A 13,190-nucleotide genomic window follows, 5' to 3' on the forward strand; every position below is an offset into this window, starting at 1 on the left:
AAAAATTCGTATTTCTTCATTATTTCTTTTTTCTTGGTTATGATTTTTAAATTGTTCTTTTGTAATTTAATTATAAACATGTTATGCTAGTTTTTCAATTGTATTGGAGAGTGTTTGAACCCTATTTTCATTTATATCAATTCAAGACGTTAATTTGGGATTGTGTTGTTTGATTAATTTTATATACTCATTGTACTATTTGATTGTTTAATCATCAATTGAATAGTTAATTGTTTGTTGTAGTGTAGGAATACTCATAATAAATCTAGAATGCGATAAAATAAACATGTGTAGTTAAGATTAGGAATAATCTCTTTCACACATGCACTCTTGTTGATAATATAAACTAGATGCATGGCTTGCATATAAATTCAGACTAGGAATGGGAAATAGCATTTAACATATTAGCTTTATCGATTGTCAAAATGCATGAATTGAATAGATTAATTATTGAGAATTGAGAAAGATGAAAATAGAGGATACATGAATCCAATACAAGCATTCACTTATATGAAACATCATATTTACTTGCATTCTTAGAGTAGAAATTAGTATAAATAATAAAACCCAATTCTCTGTTGATGTTACTACACTTCTAATTTGATAAAACTATTGAACTACAAAGTAAAGCTTATTCCTCTTGGGAATGACACTCTTAATTCATAAATTTTATTACTTATACAATAATCCAGTTTTCCCTTCTAAAGAGTATTAATTGTAGAGAAAATGGAAATTTCCCCAATAAATGCAAACCCCTATGATATGATTTGAGGATACAAATGATTTTCTCGAACAGACGTATTATAGCCCCTAGAATATGGTGATAGCAGCATTCAATGCTTACAACATGGCCATGGTGCAAGCGAGCAACATTATGAGGAATGGAAAAAGCTTTCAAGTAATTAAGTAAAATTGTCAATATTCTGATGTATATCAAAGGTAAATGTATTTAATAGTCATTTTTCAGTAAAATATATCACAAGACACAAAGTGGTCTACATGGAAAAAACAAAAACAAATTAGAGCATTACAATTTACAATTTTAATCACTCATCCCAAATAAAATTTTGGCAACAATAACTTCTCATTATCACTGTAGAAGAGAGTTAGAGGCAGCGAACCTCTTCTTCAATGGAAGGCAACTTTCACCTCACCTTTTCCGAGAAGAGTTTTTTTTGCACAAATCTTTCTAAAATAAAATCTTCATATCATTAATTAATGTAACGTCTCTACTACAAATATCTAAAGATCATATTGTCAAAATACTTTCAAAAATGCTAAAGAGATACGGATTGGGGACAGGACGGAGGTGACACCACCTCATCCCTATCTGTGATACCTTTATAAGTAATTAAAATAAGTAATATATATATATATATAATGGTCAAAGATGTCATGCTATGAAAACAAAACAAAAAAAAAAAGATTATTAAAATAAAATAACATGAGGCGGTGGCTTTAGCTAGTGTATATCATTCCAATTTCATGCAAATTCATCTCAATACTCACACGCACAAAAGAAACCAATACAGAGAGAAAAAGAGGAAGAAAAAGAAGAAAAAGAAGAAGAAAAAGAGGAAAAAAAAATTTCTCCAATGTGTTAGGAATTAAGTGCTCTATCCTATTAGGATTGAATTTCTCAATTTTGAAAGGTAAGTAAAAAGTTACTTATTGTTAAGTTATATTTGATTTTATAGTTGTTAGATAGTTAGGCTAAATTTAATTTTATTGAAGGGGTTAGGTGTAATAAACTATGAAATTGAGTAAAATGAAAGAAAAATTAATTTTAGTAATTAAAGAGACGTTAGAAATCGCCTAAACGTGAAATAATTAAGTTTGGGTATCGTCTATTTAATTAATGAAATTTCTTAAATTAGTTAATTCTTGATCTAAAAATTATATTATATTTCAGGTGGCGATACGGATATCGGGACAGCGTATCAATCGAATTGATTTTGACGTACATAGTTCTGTGAGTGAAAAAATATAAATATTTTTAAAGCATTTATAAATTAAGTTTATTGTTAAAATATGTGCAATTATATGCAATTATGTGTTCGAATTACATGATTTTTATGGAAATATCTTTTATTATGATACATGTGGGATTTCAAAGATTGTATACGTTACATTGTGAATTGGAATATGAGATATAATTTTGAGATCGACCAGAAAAGTACCCATGATTATATATTTCTTCTAATTCACTGAGGGACCTTGGCCGTGTTCTATACTACACTGAGGGGTCATGGACCGAGGATGAAGGGGTCTCGACCGTGTACATATAGTTCACTGAGGAGCCTTGGCCGTGTTCTAGAATTGATTTTGAGAGGTCTTTGAGACTGACTTTCGTTCACGGAGGGGCCAAAGGCCCGTGGCGAAAGTTCTTAACTCGAATAGCAGATTACATATTTCAGTCAGAGGATACATTTTTGTTGGATTTTTCAGCACATTTGATGTGATGAGATTATAACATGGTTATCAGCTGATGTTATATCATGATTTTACGATGATATTTTTATGACATTATGTGAATATTTCACTTTTTGGCTATAATTACATGATGGTAGCTTGTAAATTATCAAATGGTATGAATTTGATTTTCAATAAAAATGTATAAATGAAAAAGTATATTTAGTTTGAACTTCTCCACTCACTGAGCTATCAACTCATATATTTTTCCACGTTTTTCCTTATCAGACAGCAGTTGAGAATCTAGGCATCTTTTGGAGTTGAGCCTTGATTTTGGAGTTAGAGCCATACGACAGAGTTTGTTAGTATAACTCACTTCATAGAACATGTAGTCAGTGTTTTGGAATGCATGTTCATATCTAGATGTGATTTTGCATTACTTGTAGATAGTTATGGGACTCACTATGTATTATGTATCCATATGTATATTTTATTGTATTTCTGGGTAAAAGTGGAGATTTTGGCTTATCTTTATTGTGCTGTGCTATAGTTTGAGATTTGTGTGAAATTGATCACAGGTTGGTTAGTCCTGTTTACAGGGGAGATAATGCCGAAATTTTATTAGAAAAATGATGTATAAAAAATGATATATTGTATTTGTAGTAGCCTTGATGGTGGATCCGACTTTTAGTTGGTATCTATCATCGGCGCATGCCACGTTCGAATTTAGTGGTATTACACGGGGTGGGGTGTGTCAATTCGTCAAAAGCTTCGCTAGTAGCGAACAATCCCAAGTTGGTTAGTTGGTATCTCATAAATAAAATTGAAAATATAACAACTAGCTCTGATTTAACTGCATAGAAAAGGCTGCACTCCTAAGAATTCACCACTTAAGAAGCTTCGGTTAAAAATATAAAAACACAATGAGCACATGCTAATAAATAAAACCATATGTGGACATGTATTTATGTAAATATAAGCAAGGATTTGTAGTACACAAGAAAACATATAGTGTTTGTTCAGATTTCATTTAAAGGTTATGAAGAAATCAGAAAAATTAGATGACATACTTTATTACATAGTTCATACGACATGTACATAAATACAACTTATATTAGTCCCCAAAGCTTAGGAATATGATGCGTAGGAGATCAATGTGTTTCGAAACTAGCTCTCAGATCTTAAAATAAACAGGAGCTCACTTTCTAACTTTCAGGGACTTCAAAGATGCAGTGATTGCACGACGCATTCTGTAGCCCATAGGAGTGATGCCCATATGGTTACTTGTAATGTTCGCACTTACGTACTTCTTTGCTTTTCTGTTCCATTTTCAGGCACGTGTACCATAAAAAGAACTTCCTCTTGACTCCAACCATCCCAAATGTCTCTTCCTGTCATTCCATTGTCAATGCAAGTTTTGATGATGTAAATAGGCATTTTAAGTGCCAAAATATCTTCATGCCACACATTCGAAACTAGGACAGGATCACCGGACTACAATACTATGATGAGTAGAATTATGAGCAGAAGAGCTGAGCGATCATTTGAAGATTTGACGAGAAAGAAATTAAGCCTTAAATTATAACTTATCAATTTATGGGTGTATTGCTTACATTCAAGCTTAGAGCTACTAGGTAAGTGTATGCTTATTGGATACTAAAAGATAAACCAACATAGACGAAACTCATTTTAAATGGCATCTCTGGTCCAACAAATTTGAATTGCATTCGTATATCTAACCAAACATTTGTTTGGGTTGGTTAGAAATCAAAAACTAAACAGCTTTTTCAATTTATGGGATCAAAATTAGCAAAAATATTATGTAACCAATTTGAAATGACTACAAATACCATCAAACAATTAAAACCAGACCTCATAGGTTTGATTAAGAAGGTTTGTTAAACACTAAACATATTAGTATAAGATGTAATGCACCTGCATATAATCCTTGGTGCTGCTCAAATGAATGTTTGCAGAAGAACCATATATGACAGAGTCATGATCACTGCTTAATTATCACAAAAAGAAAAGCCCCTCTCTCTGGTAATGCTTTTCGTTTCCGGTTGTCGACGGAAGTCAATGTTCCTATCATATGTCATGGACTTGACTCTGGCCTTTGGTCCTAACTAACTACAATTTGATTGATTGTGTGTCGAGTCAGTCACATGGTGCCTTGCATCAGCCTTCCCTTGCAACCAAGCCTAAAACATCTCATCTATTTTTGGTTCTGTCAACAAATGATTTTCCTTCATTTCTAAATAATATTTATACGCCTCCTCCAATTTTCCAGTCAAAAAGAGCCCATGTATGAGCACAATGTACGAGCTTCGACTGGGGTTAAGTCCGTTCTTGCTTATCTCAGTCTACAGCTTGAAGACACAAAAGCCTCCCTTTTGCAAGAGCATGAATCACTGCATTGTAGTCTGTAGACTTTCCTATCTGGTTCAATTTCCAGAGCCTTCATCTTGTCGAAATGCCTGAAAACCACATTTACGTTACCAGCTTTCGAATAGCAAGACATGATACTAGAATAAGAGTAAACATCGCGCAAAATCCCTCTCTCTTCCATCTCCTTCCAAATTTGTTTACCCTCGCGCAAGTCACCAACCACATTGCACCATCCATTAAGTATAATGTTGAAGCTCTTAGTATTCAAACGGAAAGAAATTTTGTTACAGGAGCAAATGCTCAGCATCCTTCACATTCTTGTGCCGACAGAGCAGAGAGCAAACTTTGGAATTCCTCCATTCCAATTTTAACCTTAAAGCGTCTAAGCGCATAGAAAGTACTGTTTGCCTTGCCTATATCGTGCACAGCTGCGTATTTTCCGATCATTATCAAAAGTGTCTGTGGAGTTAGTAAAGATGCAGTTCTCATGTCATTGGTCAAAGCTGAAACACTATCAAACTTCTTAAACTTCCCAAGAATGGAGATCATTGAATGATATTACCTAACCGAATGTGAATATTCGGGCTGTTTTCCAGCCTAAAAAAGGTAAACGCAGTTTCCCAATCATTTCGATCCCCAGAAAGAACATTAGACACCATTGCCGGTGTAACTATTACACCACATTTTTCCAGGTTTTTGCTCCTTTCTTGAACACCACCTGGTAATGGAAAAATTATTGACAGAAAGCATCAAATGAGGGGCTTTCAGTTTGAAAAGATGGGTACTCGTAATTGTAGTGGCATTTTCGAGACGAAATTGTATATGCTGATTGATGGATGATGCTATGTGCTCAAATTTGACATGGTTACGAGCCGCTAGAAAAAGGGAAGATATCCCAGTTAATCTTCTTCTCATCTTTTGTAGAATTAAATCATTAAGCGAAACATTATTGGGGAGAAACATCGACGGAAGGTAGAGAATTTATGTTGAGGAAAGCGTATTTGATAAAATGACTGATTGGTGCTTATAGGAAGGCGCTTGCATTTCCACGGGAAAAATATATGTTTACTACAAAAATGATTTTTCTTCGACTCTGATCTAACATCGTCAAAAAATTATCGCTTTACCTCTCCTTATTATAGCTTCTTTAAATTTCTACAAGTCGAGCTACTATTTACAGGACATACATGTGGCGAGATATGCTCCATGTTATATAACTGGGCCTTGACAAGGCATTTGTGATGCAATCGAATTGGATCAACCCTGGTCATGACAACCTTTCGTTAATTGGATGTGTTGAGATTATATGATGGACCTAATAATATGTTTGTGTCCCATCTTGAGTAAGTAACATAATGTTTCATTAAACTTATAGGACTCTTTCTCTACGTAAAGTAAGTAATTCTAAATTCTAGCCACAACGTAGTATAGTAGTCTCTCCCACATACAACTTATATCAACGGTTGACTTGGCATTCGGAGTATCAACGATCATCTGCCCCATCCAATACTCAAAAAACTTAAACCGGGCGTTTGATTTAACAATTGGAGTGCCAACTTTAGTCAACGTCTTTTTCTATGGCTTGGTGACTTGGTTCTTAGCGGTTTATGTCCGAGTGTGTAATACAATGGACATACAGGTGAGAAGGAATCTGTTGGCATCAAAAGTCCTTTTGTTCATTAGTACGACTGAATAATTTTCTTCGGCATAAGTTGAGAAAAAAAGTGTCACGGAACTCTTCAATAAAATTTGGTGTGGTCTAAGTATCCAGTGGCAGGCGTCGAGGCCATTACTGCTTCCAATGACACTACGAGCAAATAGCAGCCTCTAGCGATAGCCATCAAGGCAATGATAGCTGCCACCATTCACAAAATGGCACTTCAACTAATCAACAAACCAGATGCCGAAGTTGTAAATATTTTCACGAAGAGCAACAACTATTTGCGATGTAGGCACGAGGACCTTATTTCTTGTATTTTAGAGTATTGCGAAGAAAAGTGTCTCGTACTTAAATAATTCGACAAAATGCTCATGTTAACTCAGTCCACGATGACACCAACACACGACCCCCAACGACAACTGTAAAGGTCGCGACAGGGGCAACTTAGAATAGTTGAGTTTGTTGCTGAATTGGGACCTCAGATGTGCTTTTGTTTATCCCATATTTGTTACTAACTGTGAATATGTTGTTGAATCTAGATTCGTTTGGGGTTCGATTAGTCTGTGAAGCATATGGCAACAGTTTAGCAAGCAAGATAAACGATAAAATGCTAAATCCAAGTTTTCTTCGGAAAAGCCTGATGGAGCAATCCTTTAAATAGTACATGACCTTTTGGCCTCCAGCAACTATTGTCAAGGTGGTCGTAAGTATCCATATGGCATCGTGATGAAGGAACTAGTTACGACGGTTAAAATATGTATTGAAATTTTTGCTACACTTGTAGGGATTAGCGTCGATTCCAAAAACGGGATGCAATCTCTCTAGAGGATTCAAATTACACTGAAATGACTAGACAGAGTTACCAATGCAGAAATGACAAGAGGTAGCTATCATTAGGTGTTTCGCGCGGATTCGTCGCTAACAATTAAAAGGGATCAGACGATTGTGTAAGGGACAAACATCTTGAGACAAAGTCCCAAAAAGGGGTGTTCTTTATTGGCGATGACTTTACAATCAGAAATTAAAAATAGAATGCCTCTAAGGGGCGCAAGCACACGAGTTACTAAAAGAAGTGTTTAAATCTAAGTTAAGAGATTTAAAATTACATGTTTTCTGTTCGAGAGTTTTTTGATTCTGGGTCCTTTTGCTCTATGTCTTTTCTTCCTTTTATACTCCCTGAATGATCTCTTTGTGATCAACCGTCTAAAAACTGTTTGATCGTTCTATAACTGCCCACTTTTCTCGTAATGGCCAACTTGTCATCGAACTGTCTTTTTTAACTGTTGCCATTACTCTTCGTCATTCAACCGTTTTCGATTGAATTCCTTGAATCGTAGAACGTGATAGGACTGCTTAATAACTGTTTTGATAACTGCGCTTCTTGATAACCACAACACTTCATGTTTGCTAAGACCTTGGGCGACTCGAAGGTTTGGGTGAGAATAGAGCAGCAGTTCTGGGCGACTGCATGGCACTTCATTCGCTCAGGTCCTGGGCGATTTGCAAGCTTGGGCAATAGTATTACCGCGTTCCTGGGCTTCCCTATTTGGGCCTTCATCCTGAATTGTCTGATTGAGCTTCATTCTTTGGGCTATCTGATTTAGGGATCCTCCCTTTGGGTTTCATTCCTTGGGACGTTCGATTTGGGCCAAATTTTTATGTGCCAACAATTACCCCCCAATATGGCAGAATTAATACCAATTATTAAATTTTGCCATATTCACTTTTGTGTTTCCAGCAACATTCGAAATTTTCAAGAATTTCAATCATTGTTTTCTTCCATAACTTTGAAAAGATGCGATGTTTTGCAAACCCTTATAACCCCCAAACACGCCATTTCACTGCACCATTAAATCACACCTCACTTTTTCGCGTTTCTCTCCCACAATTTACTGTTCATCTCTTTGCTTCCCTACTACGTAACTCTGAAAAATTCCGTTTCGTCCCTAATGGCTACTTCACAGTCTCAATCTGGCGACTCCTTTAGTTTTGATAACTTTCAGAAACTCCTTAATCGTCCATACATCACTCCGAACTTTCTCGCATCCGCCAATGTCGAACTCAATGAGTTCTACCTAGGTCCTTTCTTCAACAATGCAGAGGCAGTCGAACAAGCGGCGGTGGGCCAGCTGTTTCCTTGTACTCAAGGCCCTCCATTTCTAAACTCTCTGCCACTGGGGCCACTTCGCGAAAGAGGTATTCACACTTGGCCCAAATCTGACGTAGTTTTCCGTAGGTGGCATGCTCGCCTTGTGGACCATGGTCCTACTAAGGCGCTTTTTGATAATGCTAGGATTTCTAATTTGTTACAAATCTCTCTTCAACCCCCTACTTTTGATTCAACACTTTTTTTGATCGCTTTAAGTTTTTGGTCTTCTGAATAGAATACCTTTGTTTTCCCTCTTGGTCCCATGTCTATTACTTTAAGGGATATTGGGGCCCTAGTGAATCTGCTACCTTTAGGCGATACCATTTTTCTTGGTATCTTAGTTTCTGGTGGCGTCCCAAAGTTTGGTAAGACCCTCACCGAGTCTTATTTAAGCCTACAAACCCTTCATAACCATTCGAGCGCTGAGCCTTCCCATACTGAGCGAGTGGCCTTTCTTCTGATTTGGCTTTGTAAATATGTTTTGAGTGTGCCAAGCATAACGACCTCCCTGAGCTATTTACCCATAGCGCACGAATTGGCGCGTGGCAGACCTCTAAATTTATGTTCTTTCTTTTTTGCTGCCCTCTATAGAGACATGGCTTCTCTTCAAACTCAATTAAAGAATGGTGCATCTCCCACTGGCAGTGGACCTCTTTGGTTCACTCAAATGTGGTTGAGATCCTATTTTTCATTGCTTGGTGCTCCATCAATCTCTCGTCCTTCTGCTAGCTGCTATGGGCTAGCCATTGAGCCCCTGGCTCTTATAAATATGTTTAAAAGGGACATTTTTTCATTCTTTTATTCTTTGGATTAAATCCCTTCCTTTTTTCCTTTTCCTTCTTTTTTGACTCCAGACTATGTGCATCCTCCCGCCACTATAGACAGCGCGAGCAACTCTCTGCTCATTTGGATCCAATTTTTGACCAGGAGGGAGTTATTTCATGATATTTTGACTGGGACCAATGCCAAGGCAGGGGTAGAAATATATGCTCCCCAATTTTTTGCTCGCCAACTTGGTTTCGGCCAAACCTGACCTGTTCCTCCTTGCTATTCAAGGAACTTGATAGACCGCTTCCATATTATTAATAAGGCGGAGGCAGAGGTTATAAATGCTCGCAATCTTCTTTTGACGAGCCATTTTTCATTAGCTCTCTTCAATTCTAGCCATGCCATCCATCCCCTTTTTGAAAAGATCTGGCCGTCAGTGAAGCGCAGATTGTTTGCGACTGATCTCAATCGTTCCTTTCATTCACTGGACCAGCCGAGCATTTCTTCCCCTCTTCCTGTTTTAGTCACTCCTTTGTCCATCTGGAGTCCTTCTCCTCCTCGTCGCTAAATAGTCTGCTCGTCCATCTTCTTCTCTCCCTGCCAAGCCTACTGCAGCCAAAAGTGCCCCAAGCCACAAACGGCCAGCCTCTGCATCTCCCATTCTGGAGGATGATGTTGATGATGATGATGATACCCCTCTTATCATCAGGAGGAAAGTAATTAAATTGGTTTGCTCACAAGCATACTTTTCCATACTTGAAACTTTTCTGTGTGCTGATGATTTATTTGGACTTCTCAGAAAAGTTCAGCCTCTCCTTTAAAGGCTTGGGTATCGGTAGCTCCTGCTCCATCATCCTCCACTGAGGCTGCTTCATCCAAACCAGCTGATTAAGGGACTACGCTTAAAGAGACATCTTCAGTCCTAAAATCCTCATCACAACCAATGGATGAGCCACCTTCTTCCCAGGGCGTCAACATCCTAAACATCGAAGCAGAAGGTAATTCAGCTTTTTGATGCTTTACCTTTGCTTGTGCTATTGATTTCTTATTTGTTGCTTTTGAGTTCTGCAGGTGCTCCTATGAGTCTGCCCGTTGTGGCAACATCTTCTCGCTCAGACAAGGGAAAGTCCTCACGAATGGTGGAGCCACAGGTGGAAAACTTGGCTGAGGATATGCCATCTTCCAAGATTATTGATGAGGTAGTCTTTGCTTCACTTTTATTGCTATGTCATCTTGTTCGTGGTAGTGAGAATTTTCAGTATTGGCAATTTTCTTTGCAGGATGCTGATAAGATTGTGGTTCCATCCAAGACCTGTTCGCTTCCTGGGGGTAAGTTAAGACATCTCGCCCTGCTCCAACTGGTCGTCCTGCTACTTCTTCAGAGGAAGATATGAAGTTTCTCAAGCAGTCGATATTTGAGTACATGTCCTTCATGGATATGGACATTGGTAAGGCTGGTGCTGCCAGACATAAGGATAAGCTCATTTGAATGCGAAGTTAGAGCAAGCACTGACACTTCCGTCACTCAATCTTTCTGCTGATTTTAAAGCGATGTTGAAAGTTATCCATTCTGAGATCCTGTCCTTGCTGACCAAGAATGCTGAACTGAAGGCAAAAGTACTCAATATCTTCGCGTCGTATCTGAAAAAGAGTCTTTGCATCAGGAGATCAACAAAGCTGAGGACGAGTTGAAAGAAATCTCTTCCAAAGTCATGATCGAAGACTCTCTGATGGCTAGTTTGGCTGCTCAGATGAAGGAACTTCAAGCCAAAATGGACGACTTCAAGGCGAGAATGGCTGCAAAAAAGCGTAATGCCTCCCAAGAAATTGAGCGAACTAAGTCCTTGGTTGAGCAGTACAAGAAGTTGGAAGTTGATGATGATGTCGTGGCCGAATTGAACATCACTTCCTCTCGGCAGAACGAGGACTGCGAAAAACTTAGGGAAAGAATTCGTTCGGTATAGGGCGGATTGTAATTAAGACATATAACGCCTTAACTTTTTCTTTTTGTAATTTCGCATTTGACTTTCCCTTTGTAATCTTGTTCATCATTAATGAACATTTATTTTAACTTCTTGCACTTATTTGACGTTTGTCTTTTAATCGCCAATCCTTCAAGCGTTTAACTGCTTTGTACTAAAGATCTTGCACATTTTCTCTTGATATTTCCACCTCTTTTCCCAAGACTTTGGGCTATTTAATTTCATTTACTAGGCAGAATGCGGCTGCTCATATTTCGTCTCTTCATCTCCGCCCCCTATAAATGCATGTATACTTCGCACTTTCCATCTTCCATCTTCATTTTCATTCTTTTCTTCAAAACCAATTTGCTGCCATTGTTTGGCATTCTGATAATCAATCCAAAACCTTCGTCTTCTATAAAGATGGATTGTTTGGTCCGCCCATTTTACTACTTGCCTTGATGTCACCTTTGGTATGGGAGGTATAGGAAATATTTTTTGGCCAGCAGCAAAGTTTTTCCCATCAAAGTTCTTCCCATCGTCTCTTTGTCCCTTACAAGGGGTTCAATGATGGAAGGCAATTTTTGGGATGCTTGCGGGCCACCTTGCTTGCTGAGAGTGCTTCTCATGCCCGCCATTGCAGCGATGCATTTAGAAAGGCGGTACGAGGCCAGTCCACCCTCTTACTCGGCGATTGACCGGGAGATTAGCTTACTTTTAATTGTAGCTTGTAGAGCATCTATTATTTATATCTTGCAACTTCGTAATGAACGTTTGATAATAAAGGAATTTATTTGAACGTATTTCGCTCTGACCTTTTATCCTTAATTGTTCAACATGTTTTGATTACACTTTTATCTGTTCGCTTTTCCATAAAGAAGGAACATATTTTTTTAAATATTTGCCGTTGATGAATCTCACGTGCTTGGTGCCATCTAAATCTTCCAAATGATATGCTCCATTGGATAACACACTGTTTACTTTGTATGGTCCTTCCCAATTGGACGACCATTTCCCGTATTTTGGATCCTTGCTATCTAAAGGGAGTATTGTCTTTCAAACTAATTCGCTCAGGCTGAACGACTTGGCTATGACTTTTTTATTATAAAACTTAGCCATTCTTTGTTTTTGAACTTGCAATCTATCTAAGACGTCCAATTTTAATTCGTCCAACCCCAATAAATTTTGAACTAGTGATTCGGTATACTCATCATCATTTAACTTATGTTGCAAGCACACTCTAATCGATTGCACGTTGATTTCTATAGGCAAAACGGCCTCCTGTCCATAAGTAAGTTGGAAAGGAGTAATTTTGGTACTTGACCGAGGTGATATTCTATAAGCCCATAAGGCTTTATTCAGACATTCGTGCCAATTTCTGGTATTTTCATCTATCATCTTTCTGATTATATTTTTAAGAATCTTATTAGAAGATTCTGCTTGTCCGTTGGATTGAGCGTAATATGGTGTGGAGTTTACTAATTTAACCCCAAACTCGCTCAAAAATTTATTCACTTGGTCCCCATTCAAAGATGTTCCGTGATCTTCCATCAACGTTTGTGGAATTCCAAACCTATAAATGATGTGATCACGAATAAACTCTATGACATTCTTTTGGGTGATCTCTTTCAAAGGTACCGCATCTATCCACTTGGTGAAATAGTCGGTTGCAACTATAACAAAAGTATGTTGCTTGGACGATGGGGGATAAATCTTCCCTATCAAGTCTATCGCCCAACCTTTGAACGGCCAAGGTTTAATAATAGGTGTCATCTCTCGTGCTGGCGCCCTTTGTATTGGACCATACTTTTGGCATGCTAAACAACTCTTTGCATTCTGAACGCATAATTCT

The 13,190-nt window shown here is 37.7% G+C and overlaps 1 pseudogene; it reads right to left on the reverse strand.

Moving 5' to 3' along the window:
• Positions 1–4,346: 4,346 nt before the first annotated feature.
• On the reverse strand, positions 4,347–5,528 carry LOC111389871 (annotated as a pseudogene).
• Positions 5,529–13,190: the final 7,662 nt, after the last annotated feature.

This window comes from Olea europaea, unplaced genomic scaffold, assembly GCF_002742605.1.
Source record: "Olea europaea var. sylvestris unplaced genomic scaffold, O_europaea_v1 scaffold629, whole genome shotgun sequence".
Taxonomy (NCBI): Eukaryota; Viridiplantae; Streptophyta; class Magnoliopsida; order Lamiales; family Oleaceae; genus Olea; species Olea europaea.